This window comes from Pelodiscus sinensis, chromosome 1 (assembly GCF_052426305.1).
Source record: "Pelodiscus sinensis isolate ZL-2025 chromosome 1, ASM5242630v1, whole genome shotgun sequence".
NCBI classification, from domain to species: Eukaryota; Metazoa; Chordata; order Testudines; family Trionychidae; genus Pelodiscus; species Pelodiscus sinensis.
In genome coordinates, this window is record NC_143052.1 from 281,005,761 (window position 1) to 281,025,411 (window position 19,651).

The following is a 19,651-nucleotide window of genomic DNA, read 5'->3' on the forward strand; positions in this document are numbered from 1 at the left end:
TCTGGTGGTGCCCAATCATATTACTCAGGAGAGACACATAAACCGAAGCACAACCTTGTGCGGGTCAAATATAACTATATATTTTAATAAAATTTCAGCTGACAGTGTGAGCGCCGCCCTTCGGGGCTGATAACAGAGGGTATGTCTACACTACAAAGTTAGTTCGAACTAACGGACGTTAGTTCGAACTAACTTTAATAGGCGCTACACTAGCGCTCCGCTAGTTCGAATTTGAATCGAACTAGCGGAGCGCTTAGTTCGAACTAGGTAAACCTCATTTTACCAGGATTAAGCCTAGTTCGAACTAGCTAGTTCGAATTAAGGGGTGTGTAGCCCCTTAATTCGAACTAGTGGGAGGCTAGCCCTCCCCAGGTTTCCCTGGTGGCCACTCTGGCCAACACCAGGGAAACTCTATGCCACCCTCCCGGCCCCGGACCCCTTAAAGGGGCACGGGCTGGCTACGGTGCCCGTGCCAGGTGCAAGCCTGCCAGCACCCAGCCAGCAGACCCTGCACCTGGCACGGCACAGAGCCACCCACCCGATGTCCCCCAGCCCACCCCCTCTTCCCGGGACCAGGCTGGTGGCTCCCGGGAGCTTGCCCTGGACCGCAAGAGGCGGGCACCTTCCTGGGCTAGTGCGGACATCGTGGACCTCGTCCACGATCTCCGCACTAGGCACAGGAAAGTGGGCATCTAGGGCAGGAGAGCTGCCAGCCTGGCCACCCAGGAGCAGGTGTGCATGAAAATCAAGGGGGTCCACTGAGACCCCCGACCCTGAGCCCTGAGCTTACAATGGCCGTCCTGGGTCAGACCAAAGGTCCATCTAGCCCAGTAGCCTGTCTGCTGACAGCGGCCAACCCTAGGGACCCTGGAGGGGATGGACCGAAGACAGTGACCAAGCCATTTGTCTCCTGCCATCCCTCTCCAGCCTTCCACAAACTTTGGGCAGGGACACCACTCCTACCCCCTGGCTAAGACCACTCAATGGACCCAACCTCCATGACTTGATCTCACTTCCCTTTCAACTCTGTTCTAGTTGTAGCCTTCACAGCCTCCTGCAGCAAGGAGTTCCACAGGTTAACTATTTGCTTTGTCAACAACAACAACTTTCTCTTACTAGTTTCAAGCCTGCTACCCATTCCTTTCCTTTGGTGTCCTCTAGTCCTTCTTTATGGGAACTCAGGAAGAACTTTTTCTGAATGCACCGTCTCCACCCAACCCCTGCTTTTAGAGACCTCTATCCTGTTCCCCCTCCGTCTCCTCTTTTCTAAGCTGAACAGTCCAAGTCTCTGTAGCCTTTCTTCATCTGGGACCTGTTCCCAACCCCTGATCATGTTAGTTGCCCTCCCTTCTCCCAGCCTTTCTCTTCCCCTCTCCCACCTCCTTTTCCCAGTCTCCCCCAGTTTTGTTCAATAAAGACAGAGTCAATGTTGGAAGAAACGTTATCTTTATTTTGTACATCAATAAGAAGGGGGGCTAGGGAAGGGTAAGTGGAAGGAGGTGAGGGAGGAATGGGGTATGAGCCCCCGATGGGGAGGACTGGGCTGGCTCTGCGGGCTTCTGGGGGTGGAAGCTCTCCTGCAGCCCCCCAATTGCCCTCTCTCCCCAGATGGCAGCCTGCGGCAAGTGCAGCCGGGCTGATGGCCAAGTGCTGTGATGTGCCCAGTGTGGGTACTCCGGGCACTCCAAGCCAGAACTTCTTTGCAAGCGGGGCACCCCTTAGAACTGTGTGTCCGGGGTGGGGGTCGGGACCCTTTAAGCGCAGCCCGCGGCTAGCCTGAGACAGCATCTCCACGCTCTAAGTCCTCCTCTGATGCCCTGCCGGCACTGCTTCCGGCCATCCTTAAGCCCTGTTCAGAGTCCACTCAATGTGGACTTGCTAGTTCGAATTAGCAAAACGCTAATTCGAACTAGTTTTTAGTTCTAGACGCGTTAGTTCGAATTAGCTTAGTTCGAATTAACTAATTTGAACTAAGTTAGTTCGAACTAGCGCTGTAGTGTAGACGTACCCAGAAGCACTTCTGCCTAGAGCTGACAGCTTTATCCCTGCTGCCCAGGTTGATAGTGGGACCATTACTTTTTTTCCATTGTAAACAAACAATTTTCTGAAAATATAGAATATAGACATAGAATAATGTGGTTTAGATAAGAAATACAATTGCAATTCTACAAATTTTATTGTGTTATAATGATTGATGGCACTAATCTTTGAACTGGTTAAAAATGTGTCCACTTTAAACCTGTATGTATTTTGTGGTAGGGAAATTAAAGTCACCATTTCATTTTAAGCATGATAAAATAGATTTTTCCCTTTTAAATAGTTTAATTTTTAAATCATGGAAAACGTGGATGCTTTGCCACTTATTTGATAAGAGGTAATATTCAGACTCAGGGAAATCATGTCTAGGTATCCCATTCTTTCCTACTCTTGGCACATACCAAAGAACACGTATGGCATGTATGGTTGACTTTGTTTATGAGTTTGATACAAATATTCTTGACTGTCCACTTTTTTTTAATATAGTTCACATAATTGAAAGTAGCCACAAATAGAGCAGGTATTCCCAGCGGTTAGAGCTGTTTTCCCATATTCTATGGGCTAGAGTGTGATAAACAATATTAGCTGTGAGTTATGAGGCAGTGAAAAGCATCACTTCACGATTAAGAGTATCAGGCAGATTATGCCACAGATAGGCATATTCACCAAAGATGTGACTCCGTGCAGCTGGAGATAAGTACAGTTTCAGATAGAACTTAGTCTCTCTTTGTTCAGTGCTTGATGGGAGTATGGTCTTAACTCCTACTTTTTCTTTTCAGTATCCAGGGAGACAAGGGCTGACCGGATCTTGAGTCCCTCAGAGTGTAACACTTGTATCCATAAAGGCTATGTCTAGACTATGTTCTATTTTCGGAAGAGGATATGCATATCGAAAGTGAGATCGGAAGAAGATATGCAAATTCCCACAGAATTTGCACATCCTTTTTTGAAAAAAACCCACCGTAGTTTAGATGTACCCAAATAGCCCCTGAATTCTCTTACAGGGTTTGTTCACAGTGTAGGCCTACATACATGGATAGACACTTTAGCTAAGCCACCTCGGTCATTGAGGCCATAATGATCTAATGACTCATCACTTCCTTCCAATTTATTCTTTGTGGCTGCCCTTTTCCCCAAACAGATAAGGTAGTAGCAGCAAGTAACTTGTCATTTCCCAGGTCATGGGGTGATTTTCTTTCCTCTTAACTTCAGAAGCTCATATCCTCCCAATCAGCTCCACCAGATCTCAAAAATGGAACCATCTTAATTCATTCAAAAGAAATGGATATCCTCTTTGGAAAATGAATTTAAGCACAGATTTTCTGTATTACTCACAATTCCCCCATGTTCCTTATACATAATAAATGTCAAATCCTGTCCCTGCTTACAAGTGTGCAGCTGTTAACACAGGTGTAATAGCATGAGTGAGCACATTGAAGGAAACAAATTTCAGTGAAGAACCAAAATCAATTAATCATTGGGACAATACAAAAAGTAAAATAAAAAAATAATTAAGGATAACTTTTTCTAATGTATTTTGTTGAGGAGATTAAGTCAAGTTTTCAAAATTGAATTATGCATTTAGAAGCCTCAACCCAAATGACTCTCAGTAAGACTTGGGCTTCTGAACTCACTTTTGAGAATGGTACTGTGTCACCTAAATCAAATAGGCACTTTTTGAAAATGTTACCCTATAAGACTCAGCTGCACTCAAGAAATAAACTTGAAATATTGTATAAAATACCACAGGTTTGCTTCAGGGATCAAAACTGAAATAATACCAAAGATGACAAACAGCAGAGAGATCCAAGAACTGACTGTGGTTGGCAGAACACCATGAAACACCCTCATGCATTTTTCAGACTTTCTCTTCCATCCTCTTGAATATATTTTAGACCAAAATTGTTCAGTTTCTTTTTCTCATTTTCTACATTTTATTGACAGATGGTACAACTATACATATATAAATATTCATTATCTAATTGACATTCTAGACTCCCTACTGGGAAAGTTCACCTTTGAATAGATCAGTCATTGCACTTTGTTTACATGATCAAAATATGCAACTTTTGTCTTTGGAAATGAAATATTAAATGAGAGTGCCTGCCTTATATTATGAAAACCCCAAGTCCCTGTAGGTATCTTCTGGAGCTTATTTTTGAAATATGAAAGTTATTGGAGAAGTTTTTGATTGTAAAAATACTTTTTCAGGACATTTACTATGAAGTGTTGACACATACTTCAAAATATTCAATCAAAGACAGAAGCTAACTTTGAATTTTTGTTGAGAAGTTTGCAAAACTGTATAAAGGTTTTGGACAGAAAATATATTTTTAGCAAACAAGAATGCTTAGCATACAATGAAGTGAACATGTACAACACTTTGTATTAAGACTAGAAGATAACATGTTTATTTCCTCTGGGTCTATTCATTTTCTGCTTTCCTTCCCATTAGTTCATGGTTCTGTAACTACAATATCAGAAATGTATCCTATGTGGATTATGGCATTCTTATTAGTACTAAAAGGGGGAGTTTATTCATAATGGCAGGAAGACAAATATCGGAAAAAGTGACTCAGTAGTTCCTTCCATCTTTAGCGCCTTTGAGAGTCTCAATAGGGAGGTCAAATGTAGAGATGTTCAAATGTCGTGTTTCATTGGGTCTCAAAGAACACATTTCTGGTCTTGGCAGATTTTTTTAATCTCTATATAATATTGATGGCTAAAATTAATGTTTATTTTAAGTATTTTCACAGTTGCAGGAAATAATGGAGGCGTATCAGACACTCAATATTTAATGATAGTAGGTGTTTAAAGAAAACGAAACCATTAAAACACAAATTGCCAACATCGTATGTTAAAATGCTCAAATAAATGCCCATTGAGTGAAACTCTAATATATTCTCAAGCGATATTTTCCTTTTTCTGCTTATTTGTAAATATTAATTATTATCTATGAAAAATATTTAAATTAGTTTCTGTGTGTATGGTAAAATTGACATCTACCAACATTAACCATTAAACATTTCATCTTCCAAGTTCAGATATAATCTTATCAAATAGAGAGTTGCTTTAAATAATTTATGATAAGCATTTTCTATTTTTGGTCACAATTTTGTATCTGACTTCAAAATATCATTTATATTTAATGATATTGGATTGTAAAAGACATAGGTGCTGATTTCTGATGCAGCTGAGAGATAGTTTAACCTTCCCCCCCTCTGATGTCCCCTGCCTCTCCCCCACTGCACCCTTTCCCTAGATGGAAAGCCATGATTAAAGATTATATTATAATTAGATCTGTATGAATTTTTTTTTCAGTTTAGTGGCCAAATGAAAAAAAATCATAGAAAAATCAGAGAAATAAATATTTCAAATTTATTTGAGAAAATATCTGATTTTTCTTGCTGTAATGAAAAATCAAAACCAGGTATTATGATGTTATGCTCAAACGAAGACAAAGTATTTGGGGGGGTTTGGGGAATTGTGTATGAATTTTCAACTTTTAGGGGGAGTTTGGTTTTTTTTGTTTTGTTTGATGTTTTGTTTTCCTTTAGTTAAATCTAGCTACATTAAAAAAGCCATTATTTCTAAAAGTAAAGTCAAAACATTTCATTTTAAAAATGTAGAAACTTTTTCAGAATTCCTCCCTGACACACCTTTTTTGTCATTTTCCACTCAAAAAAGAGTGGAAAAGAATTGGTCAGCCACAAACTATATTTCTGAAGAGTACTCTCCTTGCTAGACCTCTCCGAAAGAATCAGCCAGCTCAAATTCCAGTTACTGTTTGCTGATTCAATAAAAATATGTACTATTGAAAAAATGTTATTTTTATTTCAGATGCTTGTGGATAATGACGATGATGATGATGATGATGATGATGATGATGACGATGACGATGACAATGACAATGATAATGAAGAAGAAGAAGAAGATATCTTTAAACATCCTAAGAAGCACTGTAGTCCAAGGAATATAGGATTAAACTGGGAATCAGGAGACCTGGATTCATTCCTGTCTTTGTCACAGATCTGCTGAAAGACTTTGAGCAAATCATATAAATGCTACATCAGTTTTGCCTCCTGTCCTTTTTCCATCTTGTCTATTGAAAATGTCAGGGTCTTCACAGTCAGCACTCTTAGGGTATGTCTACACTACCACCCTAGTTCAAACTAGGGTGGTTAATGTAGTCATTAGAAGTTGCAAATGAAGCCCGGAATTTAAATACCCCGAGCTTCATCTGCATCTTGCCGGGAGCCGCCATTTTTAAATCCCCGTTAGGAGTAACGATAGTTTGAACTAGAAAGCCTAATTCAAATTACCTACTCTGTGCCGCGTGTAGCCGCGGGCATGGAGTCCGCACTAACAGGGATTTAAAAATGGCGGTGCCCGGCAAGATGCAAATGAAGTTTGAACTAGGGTGGTAGTGTAGACATAGCACCTAGAGTGATGGACCATGATCCCAGTTAGTGCCACAGGTGCCCCCATAGTGCAAATAATCTGTCTGTGTACTCATCGAACAATAGTTTCATATTTTATAATTATACACTATATTTGCAACTAACATATATAGTTTATAAGAGGAGGTTGATTTTTGTCTGGTTTGAGTTTTTCTTATAAAATTTATCGTAAGCTTATAGACCATGTGCACATTTTTATCTTTTAATCTTTACCTCTTTTAAACTCCTACTAGAAGTACTCAACAATAGAATTGTAACCATTTCAGGAGACAAAACTGCAACATAGCTTTTTTCTGACTTATTTGAAATAGAACTCCAATTTTTAATGGAGTGGACACTTAATCTTTTAACTGTGGCTGACAAATAGTGTAGTAAGAGGATAGCTAATAAAGTAACATGCTGCCATCTGTGCCTGGAATGCTATTGAAAAACAAAGCAACAATACTTGCTTCATTTAAAACCTTCCTGATCTATAAAGCAGGAAGTTATCTACTCAAATTAATTTGCCAGAGATATATGCATTAAATGCTCATAAACTAAAAGAATCGACTTAATCACTGTAGCTAAGTAAATCTATCTAGAGCAGGGGTGGCCAACCTGTTACAGATGAAAAGCCAAAATAGTGGTAGATACAGTACAAAGAGCCGAGGGAAAAAAAGTTGTTGAAAAAAAAAAAAGTCACCCAGCTACCATTTGGTCGATCAAAAAAAAAAAAAGGTGAGGGTGTGTGTGTATGTGGGAGGGTGGCCACAGCCCTTTTAAGAACAGAGCAGGATTTTTGAAGGTGGACATTTTGAAGTCTACACTGGTGTCCCATGCACCGGTGTCCCAAGTTTCCCCTTTCAGAGCCCCGAGCCGTGGTGTGGGTGCCGCAATTTTTTTTGAAGAGCCACATGCAACTCACGAGCTGCGGGTTGGCCATCCCGATCTAGACCATCACAGTCTATCCTTTGTTTGTTTTCACCTTTTATATTTTCAGCATGATGTCTAAAACCTAGACAATAAAATATTGGAGCTGTGACATTTCATATGATCTAATCTGTAAAATTCCAGATATAATCTTCTGCTTCTTCTTCTTCTTCTTCTTCTTCTTCTTCTTCTTTCTATGTACGTTCTTTGTTGTCTAGCTTGATGATGTTCATAGCATTTACCATATAATAAATGTAGGACAAAATAAAATAAATTACCAAAAATAATAATTCAGAAAATATTTCTTCCCCACCCTTCCCACATAGTCTGTTACTTAGGGTACATCTACACAGCAGGGCTAAAGTCAAATAAAGCTATGCAACTTCAGCTACATCAATTGCATTGCTTATGTTGAAATAGCTTGATTCAGCTTTTCACACTGTCTACACAACAGGAAGTTGAAGAAAGAACACTTATCCTTTGACTTCCCTTACTCCTCATGAAATGAGGAGTACCATGAGTTGGAGTAAGAAGTCCTCTAGCTCGACATTATTTAAAAATAAAGGCTTGTAGTGTAGATGTATGCTATGCTATTTCAGAATAATGTTAGTTATTCCAAAATAATACTGCTGTGTACATATACCCTCAATATCACTATTTACTGAGGGTTTTTGTTGTTGTTGCTGTTTTTTAAGTCCCTCTAGTATGATGCTCATTCAAGTTAGATCAAATTGGAAAAGAACAGATATGACAAGATACCCTATCGTCAGACCCACTAACCGGGTGAAGCAAAGGTGGCAACTTTCCTGGGGCCTGGCAATTCAAGAAGGCTCAGGGCTGCCAGCCACTGCTGCCACTACTGCAGCAGTGGTGGCAGCTGGAGCCCTGAGCCCTATAATTCACTGCCGTAGTTCTTTGCCATGCTCTTTTGGCTGGGTGATGGGGAGGCACTTGTGGCAGCACTGAAAGCCTGACACAGGGAAGCTAGCCCCCTTCCCTGCCCCTTCTGCCTGAGGCCTACTTCTTCTGGGAGTTGAGAGCCAGCCCACCTACCTTGCCCAATGCACCAGCAAGACTGTCGCCCACTCCCCCACCAGCTGTGGTTACAGCTTGTGAGAAAAAATTCACTAAAACATCATCCAATTAAAAAATGCCAATTTGACTGTTTTTATTCAGATTTATGATGACAACATTTAATTTGAATGTTGACATATTTGCATAAGAAATTTTAATTTTTTGTTTTGCCTTTTTTCCATTTTGAAATATATTTTATTGTATATGAAATAAATAAAATAATGTAAAGGGTTAAAATCAAACCAAAATATTTTGATTGGCCTCAATCTTTTTTTTTAGTATTTTGATTTATGATAATTTTTGTAGCGTTGGCTTTTCAATCTGATTTGGAATTTGTCACTAGAGAAAATCCATTTTCTGACCAAGTCTATCTGTCATAACTCTGGAACCAAAGAATAATATGGGTTGGAAAAAATGCACACTCTAGATTCTGATGTATTATTTTACATTATAAGTCTCCCTTTTCCAGGGAGAAATTTGGTAAGATTAAAATAAAAAAGCTTCTGTCATCGCATATTCATCGCTTCATTTTAATCCCTTCATTTCATGATACCTATTGGGATTCCTTGCAAGGCCTTTCTACTTGGCTGCCCAAAAGTTCAGTTTAATCCCAGCTTTTCTCACTTATGTATCTTTATATGTATCATGTATTGAGTTGATTAGATTGAAAAGAAGGGGGGATAGATGAGAGAGACATCACAGCTCTAAAGATACACAGAAAAATTTTCCCTTTATGTATATTTCATTAATTTCATTGCATTTACACGGCATCACACAACCTTGACTTGGTTTAGTTACTTTGCCGGAAGCAATCTTTGTGCACCATGTGCAGTCCATGATCCAGCTTCATCTTTACCTCATTTCTACATGCCTAACTTCCCTTATTATCTAGTTCATAGAAAATAGTTCCCTGCCTGTTTCCCCTCTTATATTTGTCCTGTGCTCTCTTTATTTCTCTTCTTGGCCCACAGATTTACTAATCTTAGTTAGCACAAACATTCTGTTTTTAACCTGATGAATCATTTCCTTCCCTAATTCTGTCTTCCAAAAAATGAGGCATCCCTCCATCTTTAATGACTCATGTCAGGCCAGGTGTCAGCTATTGTTCATTATGCTGTATCACTTTATGGCAACAGATGGAAATGATTTTTACTGAAACCTGAGCTCACTTTGAATAAAATTCCCAGTATTTACAGGATATAAATACCAAAGTCAACTGTGGCTTTCTACAAACAGCTTGCTCAGAATAAGGAAGAATTTAAATGGAAAAGACTGTCTCATTTTATTTTTTAACCTTATAAACTCTCATGGAGAATACTATACAAAATTATTAAATATTCAATGTTCATTATTCATAATACATTGAAAATGAGACTCCATAAATCTTCAGCACATAACTGCTATAAGTATTTAAAAATACAAACCTGAAATGAAATGTGTGTCAACTTAATGACTGGTCTGAAGCAGAATGATCTTGAAAATACTCTTCTGTGACTTTCACCTTGACAGTTTACCATGATTGATACTGAATATGTTGATCTTTTTTCCATGAATTTTGAACATAGATTTATAATACATCTTTGTGCTCTCCTCCAGGAAATGGAACATTGCTGGCTCCCAAAAAACTTGAAAATCAATCATAAAACAAATCTCCATTAGCAGAGTTTACTCAGAATTTGCATTCAACCATAGAACCTGTCTGTCAAATCTGATTCCCAGATGTCCTTATTTAGTCATTATTTCACTGAGGAAGGTTTTAGAGGTTTGATTGAGCAGCCCATCCCTATTCGTTTGAACACTTTGACTTCAAAGGGCTTTAAGCATGTGAAAATGCTTCATTATTTGTAGTTAATAAACTTGTTTTATTATGTTATTTAAACCAGTGTGTGTTTGGACTGAAGTTTTGAGAAACTTAATTTCAGATAAGGTTTGTGCATGACATTTTTTAAAATGAAATGATAGACAGTCTATGAGTTTGTTATCCAGGAAGGTATTCAGCAGTACAAGACACATGTTTCTGAGGGCAAGTATGGGATTGGTGCCTCTATTTCTTTCTGCAATAGAATTTGGCAGCAGCTGGCTAAGAATACTGGGAGTAATTTAAACAGTAGAAGGTGTTCAAGCAGGTCAGAAGTGGTTACAGTGTAAAAGATACCTTAGGCTAGAAAATTAAGGGGACACCGACGCCAGTTAGATTGCACCCTAGACTGACAATGTGACAGAAAGCACCGAGTCAAACATAATAAAAAACTTAAATGCATCAAATTGTACCATGGAAGTTCCATGTATGAATAATAAGAATATATCAAAACAAATATGCTGGTGATGATTTGACCACGATGTCAATGATGAAATACTCTGGGAGATAAGAGAGTGTTCTATAACAATGCAATTCTCAATGGGGGTTCTTAACTATCCCCACATAGACTGAGTACATTTCATCTAAGTATCGGGTGTAGAGCAAGAGTTTCTAGACACATTAATGATAGGTTTTTGGAGAAACTTGACCTGGAACCCACAAGGAAAGAGGTAATTCTTAATTACTTCTAGGTGGAGCACAAGATTTGGTCCTAGAAGTCATTATAGCCAAAAACCACTGCAATAACAACTATAATATAACTACATTTAACATCCTTCTGGGAGAGGAGGCACCAAAGCAGCTCATCAGGGTTTCCTCTATCTTACAAAGGGCAACTACAAAAAACTGGCTAAATGGAAATTATGAGGTACAGTCCCAAAAGTCACACGCTGCATGGACATTTTTTTAAAATACCACAACAGAGACTCAAATGTAATGTATACATCAAAATAATAATGAAATAAATGACCAAACAAGGCCACCAAAGTTAAATCATGAATCTCAAAAACTGCAAAAAAATATATATATGTACATCAGAAAAAATCACCAGTACAATTAGTGGCACCAGTGGATGATGAAGGTACTAAAAAGGAACTGTCAAGGAAATTAAGGCCGTTGAGGAGAACTTTAATGTGTTCTTTGCATTGGTCTTCACTGCAAAGTTTGTGAGGGAGATTTCCCCATCTGTGTCATTATTATAACGTGATAAATTGCAAGTGTAAATGGAGGGGGATAAAATTGACAAATTTCAGTAATATAGCATCAGGATCAGATGTTACTCACCGAGGGTATGTCTACACTACCCTCCTAGTTCGAACTAGCGGGGTAATGTATGCATACCGCACTTGCTAATGAAGCCCGGGATTTGAATTTCCCGGGCTTCATTAGCATAAGCGGGGAGCCGCCATTTTTAAATCCCCGCTGCTTCGAACCCCGTGCAGCGCGGCTACACGGGGCTCGAACTAGGTAGTTCGGACTAGGGTGCCTATTCTGAACTACCGGTACACCTCGTTTCACGAGGAGTAACGGTAGTTCGGAGTAGGAACCTAATCCGAACTACCTAGTTCGAGCCCCGTGTAGCCGCGCTGCACGGGGTTCAAAGCAGCGGGGATTTAAAAATGGCGGCTCCCCGCTTATGCTAATGAAGCCCGGGAAATTCAAATCCCGGGCTTCATTAGCAAGTGCGGTATGCATACATTACCCCGCTAGTTCGAACTAGCGGGGTAGTGTAGACATACCCCTAAGTATTCTGAAGGAACTGCAATATGAATTTGCAGAACTACTAACTATGGTATGTAACCTGTCACTTAAATCAGTTCTGTAGTAGATGAGAGCCAGATTGCTAAGGGAAAAGCAATTTTTTAAAAGACTCCAGAGGTGATCCTGGCAATTACAGCTCAGTAAGCTTAACTTCAATCCCAGTCATATTGGTTGATGCTATACTAAAGACGAGAATGATCAGACATATATGTGAACACGATGGACTCATCTAGACTACATAGAAGATTTAAAAGAGGATATGCAAATTCTGCTGGATTTGCATATCTTCATCCGATCTCACTTTTGAAAGCGGAGCTTTCGAAAGTGAAAGTAATCAAGACACATTTTTTTGGCAACCCCCCCCTTTTTTGAAAAGCTGCTTGTCCTCAAAAATGAGGTTTATATGGCTTTTTGAAAAAGGAGGGGGTTGCATATCCTCTTTCGAATCTTCAGCATAGTCTAGATGAGTCCCAAGTGTAGTGCCTTGTGTGGATAAAAAAATTGGAATCTACATTCACATCTACATCTGCAAAAGTGTTCTGTTGCTATCTTCATTCACATCCCCAGATGTGGATACCCATAGATATAAAGCAGATAATCACAAATTTCCAAGGTTCTACATACAAAACTTATATCTGCATCCACAGCTGTATCTGTGGATACCCAAAGATACAAAGCAGATATCCTCAGATTTGAAGGGCTCTAACGATGTGTTGGGGAAGAGGAAATGTGGTTTTATAAAGGGAAATAATGCCTCACCAATGTATTATACTTCTTTGAGAGGGTCGACACATATGTGGACAAGGGGCATCTCATGGATATAGTGTATTTGGATTTTCAGAAAGCCTTTCACAAGGTTCCTCACCAATGACGGTTGAACAAAGAAAACAGTAATGAGGCTGTCAAAATAGGGGCAGAGGTTTGGGTCTGCCCCTCTTTGGGAGCTGTGGCCCTGGTATACGCCTGCCACAGCTCCTTTATTTTTATGTGAACCTGCTCCTGGTTTCGCATGTGGTCTTTGGTGGCCTAGCAGTTGCGCTCCTCCATTTAGTACAGAGATCATGAATGTTGGAGGCATCCCCCCAAACCTGAATTAGGTCCCTGATCTTCAGACTGGACCAGGCAGGCACCTGCCTTTTCTGGCCCCGGCAGGCTCCTAGAAGCTGGCAGACTGATCCTGGGGAGTCGCGGAGGGCTGGCTGGCACTGGCTGCCTGGCTCATGCTGGGGCCACTGGGTCAGGTGCAACAACTGCTGGCTCTGGGCTGGCAGGCTTGGAGCTGGTACAGGTACTGTGGCCAGAGTCTACCCCTTTAAGGGCTCCGGGTGGGGAAGGAAGGAGGAGGGAGAGAAGTGTTCTTGGTTGTGCCCAGAGAGGCCACCAGGGCACCCTGGGAAGGCTGGAGGCCCCCTATTTTAAAATAAGCATCTACACAGCTCTTATTTCAAAATAGCAATTTCAAAATTGGTGTTATTCCTCATGGAATGAGGTTTACCAATTTTGAAATAAGCCCTCCGCTATTTTGATTTAATTTTGAAATAGCGGTTTGGCTGTGTAGATGCTGATAAAGTTATTTCGAAATAACGGCTGTTATTTCAAAATAACTTTGCTGTGTAGACATACCCATAGTGAACAACAAGAAAGTATATCACTCAATCCTGATCTACACTGGGACTTTATTTCAAAATAACCCTCCCACAGTCGAATTTTTAAGCAGAGCATCCACATTACCAAGCAAGTTATTTCAAAATAATGGGCTGCAAAATTCAGAATTTGTACTCTTGCTTTTCATCAGGAGTAATGTTAATTCTGAAATAGTTATTTTGAAATAACAGTAGTATGGACACTCTGGTGCCTGTGTTTCAAAATAATTGACTACCAGAGGGCTCTTGCAGCTGCAGCTCTGATTGCTCTGATCACACCAGGCATCTCCACTGCTCTCCTCCTCCTGTGGTGCTGTAAAAGTCCCAGGAGCAGAAGAAGGTCCCACATGGCCAGATTCCCAAGCCCTGTGCAAGGAAGCACCACAGAGATATATGAGTGACTTCAAAATCCCTTTGGACACCTTGATGGCTACCAGCACTTCTTTTGCTATCGTGGCTTCCACTACCTAAGTACACAGAAGAGCTCTGGCCTAGAGCAGAGATCCTGGACTTCATCCAGGTGTGCGGGGAGGAGTCCAACTTCCAGGATATCTACACCAAGAAAAGGAATGCAGACATATGACAGGATTGCCACCAACCTGGCCAAGAAAGGGCACACCAGGACAATCAACCAGTGCCGCATGAAAATAAAAGAGCTGTGGCAGGCCTACCACAAGACCAGGGAGCAGAGTGAATACTCTGGGTCATCACTGCACACCTGCCATTACTATGACAGGCTTGATGTCATCCTGAGAGGGGGCTGGAAACCTCCCCAACATCATAATAAATTCTGGCCAGGACATGCATGGCATCAGCCTGCAGGAGGCCTGGGTGGAGGAGGAGAACAAGGAGGAGAAGGAGAAAGAACAGGAGACCAGCCAGGAGACCATGCGCACAAGCCAGAGGCATTTGACATGGTTATCAATAAAGTAGGGAAATACAACCAAGATGAGACTACTATAAGGTGGGTGCATAACTGGCTAAATAGCCATTCTCAGAGAGTAGTTCTTAATGGTTCATAATCATGCTGGAAGGGCATAATAAATTGTGTTCGGCAAGGATCTGTTTTGGGACTGGTTTAGTTCAATATATTCATCAATGATTAAATGATGGTATAGAGAGTATGATTATTAAGTTTGCAGATGATACCAATTTGGGAGGGGTTGTAAGTGCTGTGGAAGATAGGGTCAAAATTCAAAATAATCTGGAAAATAAGATAAATGGTCTGAGATAAATAGGGTGAATTTTAATAAGGATAAATGCAAAGTATTCTACTTAGGAAGGAACAATCAGTTTCACACATATAGAATGGGAAGTGTTTTTCTAGGAAGGAGTACCTCTGAAAGGGATTTAGGTGTCATAGTGGACCACAAGCAAAATATGAGTCAACAGTGTGACACTGTTGCAAAAATAGCAAACATGATTCTAGGATGCATTAATAGGAGTGTTGTCAGCAAGATACAAGAAATCATTCTTCTGCTCTACTCTGTGCTGATTAGGCCTCAAATGGAGTATTGTGTCCAGTTCTGGGCACCACATTTCAAGAAAGATGTGGAGAAATTTGAGGAAGTCCAGAGAAGAGCAACAAAAATTATTAAAGTTCTAGAAAACATGACCTATGAGGGAAGACTGATAGAACTGGGCTTGTTTAGTTTTGAAAAGAGAAGAATGAGAGGGGACATGATAGTGGTTTTCAAGAATCTAAAAGGGAACAAGGAGGAGAAAGAAAAAAAAATTCTTCTTGGCCTCTGAGGCTACGACAATAAGTAATGGGCTTAAACTGCAGCAAGGAAGGTTTAGGTTCAACATTAGGATAAACTAACTGACAGGGTGATTAAACACTGGAATAAATTGCTTAGGGAGGTTGTGGAATCTTCATTACTGGAGATATTTAAGAGCAGGTTGGACAGACATCTATTAGGGATGATCTAGAGGGTTCTAGGTCCTGCTGTGAGGGCAAGGGACTGGACTTGATAATCACACAAGGTCCCTTCCAGTTGTATTATTCTATGATTCTATGAACTCCATATCTAGTCAACTTACACAATATAACTTTGAAAGAATTTCTGGTCTTCCTCAAGAACTCAATATTAGCAGTTTTCAATAATAGTTTACTATTTTTAAAAATAAATGTTTACTTCCACTTTACTAAGAGAAAGTTTCACACAGGTAATAGGGAAAACTGAATTTAGGGGAAAAAATGACTATGCATAAAGTGCTGTCAAATGAATAAACTACCACAAACGCATTGAAAAAAATCACAGGGATATATGTTTATTTCTTCCATTGTCTTTACATTATATTACTCAGAGGTATTGCCCGTAAAAAATTAAGCAACATGTCTTCAGATAGAGTTGTGTTTCCTAAATTGATGTTTTAATGCAAGATTAATTTCCTTTTGTCTTTCCATTACTTTTTCCTGATTAAATGGTAATGGATTTACCATGCTAAATTTGACAATTTATTCATCAAAGTCATAATAACACAAAGAGAGAGTCTAAGGCTTGAAGGGACTATCAAGTCATCTAGTTTGACTTCCTCTATATTAAGTGCAATAGAATATCACCGAGGTACTCCAATATTGAACCTAAGTCATAAAGGTATTGCAATGGTTTGCTGTACAAGAACCTAAACAGATTAGCCAGAAAAAATAATAGAGTCCAATTGTGGGCAATACCTGATGATTCAGAGCAAGACGATTCACTCTGCCCCCACCCTTCATACTCTAACCAAGGGAAATATTGCAATCCAAAATAAATCAGGATGAGATACTCAACCTGCCCTCCAAAATCCATTTTAAATAAATTAATCAAAGGCTGATAATTTTGTTTCAAAATCTTATGAATCCAACTTTTAAGCTTTGGGAAAATGTGTATTTACATCGTAATGTTGTTGCTTATTCTTATGTCTATAACTGGCAGAAGCAAGACCCATGTTTTAATATCCCAAAACTTTGGGGAGGATAAATTCTGATTCCACGTTTTTGATTCAAATATTTCTAATATTTTGGAGACTTTAAAATTCAAATTTATTTTAACATTCCAAGTCCACAAGGTAATGTGGTTAACATAAACATACTTTTGAGCATGTGAGTACTTCCATGAAAGCCAATAGATGTGCTTAAATAGGAAGACATGTGCGTAAGTACGTTACTGAATCTGTGCAGGTGTTTTCTTTCGCTTTGATTTTTATTTTGTGCACTGTTCCCCTTCTTGATTTTCTGAAAGAGTAAGTACTAAAAATCTGTGAGATAATTTCTCCAAAAATATAGATAAGTTATACAGCAACATTTGTTGCTTTTATGTCTTAAGTTCCTTGAGTACTGCCAAGTATAAAAGTCTCTTTTAAAGTCAAGTGAAGATAAACTGCACATATTAAGGTGGAGGGAACATAAAATCATAGACCTGGAAGGAATCTCTAGAGGTCATTAAAGTAAGGAGAGTTTACAACCTCTCTAGGCAATTTATTCCAATGCTTAACCAACTTGACAGTAGGGAAGTTTTTCCTAATGTCTAACCTAAACCTCCCTGTTGCAATTTAAGCCCAGTGATTCTTGTCCTATCATCAAAGGTTAAGGAGAATAATTTTTCTTTTGCAACAGACCCTCCTTGCAACAGACTTTTAGGTACTAGAAAGCTGTTGCCATATCCCCTCTCAGCATTTTCTTTTTCAGACTAAACAAACCCAGGCTTGTCTATATTCTCTGATAGACCATGACCTTTACTAATTTTTGTTGCTTTTCTCTAGACTTTTTCCAATTTGTCCACATCTTTGCTGAAATGTGGCACTGAGAACCAGACACAATACTCCACTTGAAACTAATCAGTACAGAGTAGTGTGGAAGAATGACTTCTTGTGCCTTGCTTGCAGTACTCCTGTTAATACATTAATACATCCCAGAGTGAGGTTTGCTTTTTTTTGCAATACCATTAGACTATTGATTCATTTTGTAGCTTATGACCCCTAGATTCCTCTCTACAGTGGCTGTGTCCAGACTCAGGGGTTTTTTCGGGAAAAGTAGCCTTTTCCCAAAAAAACTTCCCCTGCATCCAGACTCAAGCCGCGTTCTTTCGAAATTAATTCGAAAGAACGCGGCTTTTCTTTCGATGGCGGTAAACCTCAATTTACGAGGAAGAACGCCTTCTTTCGAAAGTTCCTCTTTTGAAAGAAGGCGTTCTTCAATGTAAATAGGGTGTCTTCGAAAGAGAGCATCCAGACTCACTGGATGCTTTCTTTCGAAAAAGCAAGCCGCTTTTTTCGAAATTTCTCCGTGCAGTCTAGACGCTCTCTTTCGAAAGAGGCTCTGTGCAGAAGCCAGATGTCTGAGAAGAAGTCTTCGAAATCATGAGAGGACTTTCATGTTGTACAGAAGATATATGATGCTTACAGTTACATATCATGTTACCATTGATTTATAATAACAACACCTTACACATGAAAAAGAAAGGTCTTAGGGAATCTTTTTTTAAAGATTCAGATAAGAATCCATCTCATAAACAGTGAGTATCAAAGAGCAGTTACTTAAAGTGGGATAAGTATGTTACATTATATTGCTATATTTAGGTCATGACATTTGCTTTAAGGTTAAAACATACATTTCTGCTTGTTCATCCTCCCGGAAGTCATGGTTAATCACATTCCAGAGCACATTAAGAAAGACCCAGTGTGGGAACCATGGTTTTATGCTGTAGAACTACTCAGATAGTAGTTTTCACCAGAATTCATCCACACATGTGAAAGAGCAGTTTCATATGATGGGAGCCAAACCAAGGCTGCCCTCTCCCTGGGCCTCATGAATCCTAAGGGGCATGATGATCCAAATAAATGACAGGGTGCCACTGGCCACTAGAGAAAATCAGAACCACTATAAATGTCTTCCTCTGCTGAAATATACACATGCTAGGACCACACAAAGACCTCAATCTGGCAGAGAAGACAGACTCATCACACATACTAAGCCCCCTGATTTTCTGATTTGTGCCACTCAACTACTGCCACTTACAACATGCAGCTCCTTCAGAACAACATGAAAGAAGAGAGAACATTTGAAATATTCCCATCTACCACAGACAGTGGGCAAAAGTGGGAGACTTACAGCAATAGTTACATCCCTGGTATAGGAACAATCCACCCTTGCCACCTGGTCTGAGGAGGGAACATGATCACTCCCTGAGGGCCACACACAGGAGGAGGTAAACATGAACCTTGGAAGACACTGATCTATGTCAGGAACCTAGTTGCCCCACATTCTGGAGCTCCAAATAAAGTATGACTTTGTTTTGAAAACTCCCAGGTTGTATTAATCTTCCTTCCTCCCTTCTCCCTGCCAGAGTTGTAACATCTGGGAGGAGTGCCAGCTGCCTCTTGCCAGGCAACTCAACAGCATGATGTGGGTTATGCTGGCATGCCACCAGTCCATTACATCAGAGGTATGCACTCCAAGAAAAGGAGAAGTCCCAGAGATACCTGTAGGTGCCTGCACCAGAGAGGGATAGGCAGTCCAACCCAGAGGCAGGAATTAGGAATCCGCTGAGACTCAAACATGAGCAGAAGTTGGCCTTGGATATATTGGCGTGTCTGAAGGACAGATTACCTCTGCACATACGCCTTGGGGTGACAACAGTGTCAGCACTCTTTGGGAGCCACCACCTGTGATTCTTCTATCTTCTCTATACCAAGTGATAGTTATTGTCATCCTTTATCTCCGTCCTTTCTTCATGTGTCTGTGGCTCTTTAGGTAATGATACTTTTTCCTCCATTCACAATTGTTATGCAAAATGCAACAGGACAGAAATATTTCAGACACAGTGTTGAAGTTTGAATGAAGTGTACCACTGGAGACATGGAGATCCCTTCACTAGAGTTTCGGGGAGGTGAAGGCTCTCCCAGTCCCTGAGTAGCTATGCTTA

General features: G+C 40.0%; 1 long non-coding RNA gene across 7 annotated transcripts in view; it reads left to right on the top strand.

The window, feature by feature from the left end:
- LOC149525744 (uncharacterized) overlaps positions 1-10,359 on the top strand; it is a 43,400-nt gene extending 33,041 nt beyond the window's left edge. For all 7 annotated transcript variants that reach the window (XR_016348449.1, XR_016348435.1, XR_016348433.1 and 4 more), the window contains one exon: positions 5,878-10,359. This is a non-coding gene — a long non-coding RNA (uncharacterized LOC149525744). The remainder of the gene's footprint in view (positions 1-5,877) is intronic.
- The last annotated feature ends 9,292 nt before the right edge of the window (positions 10,360-19,651 follow it).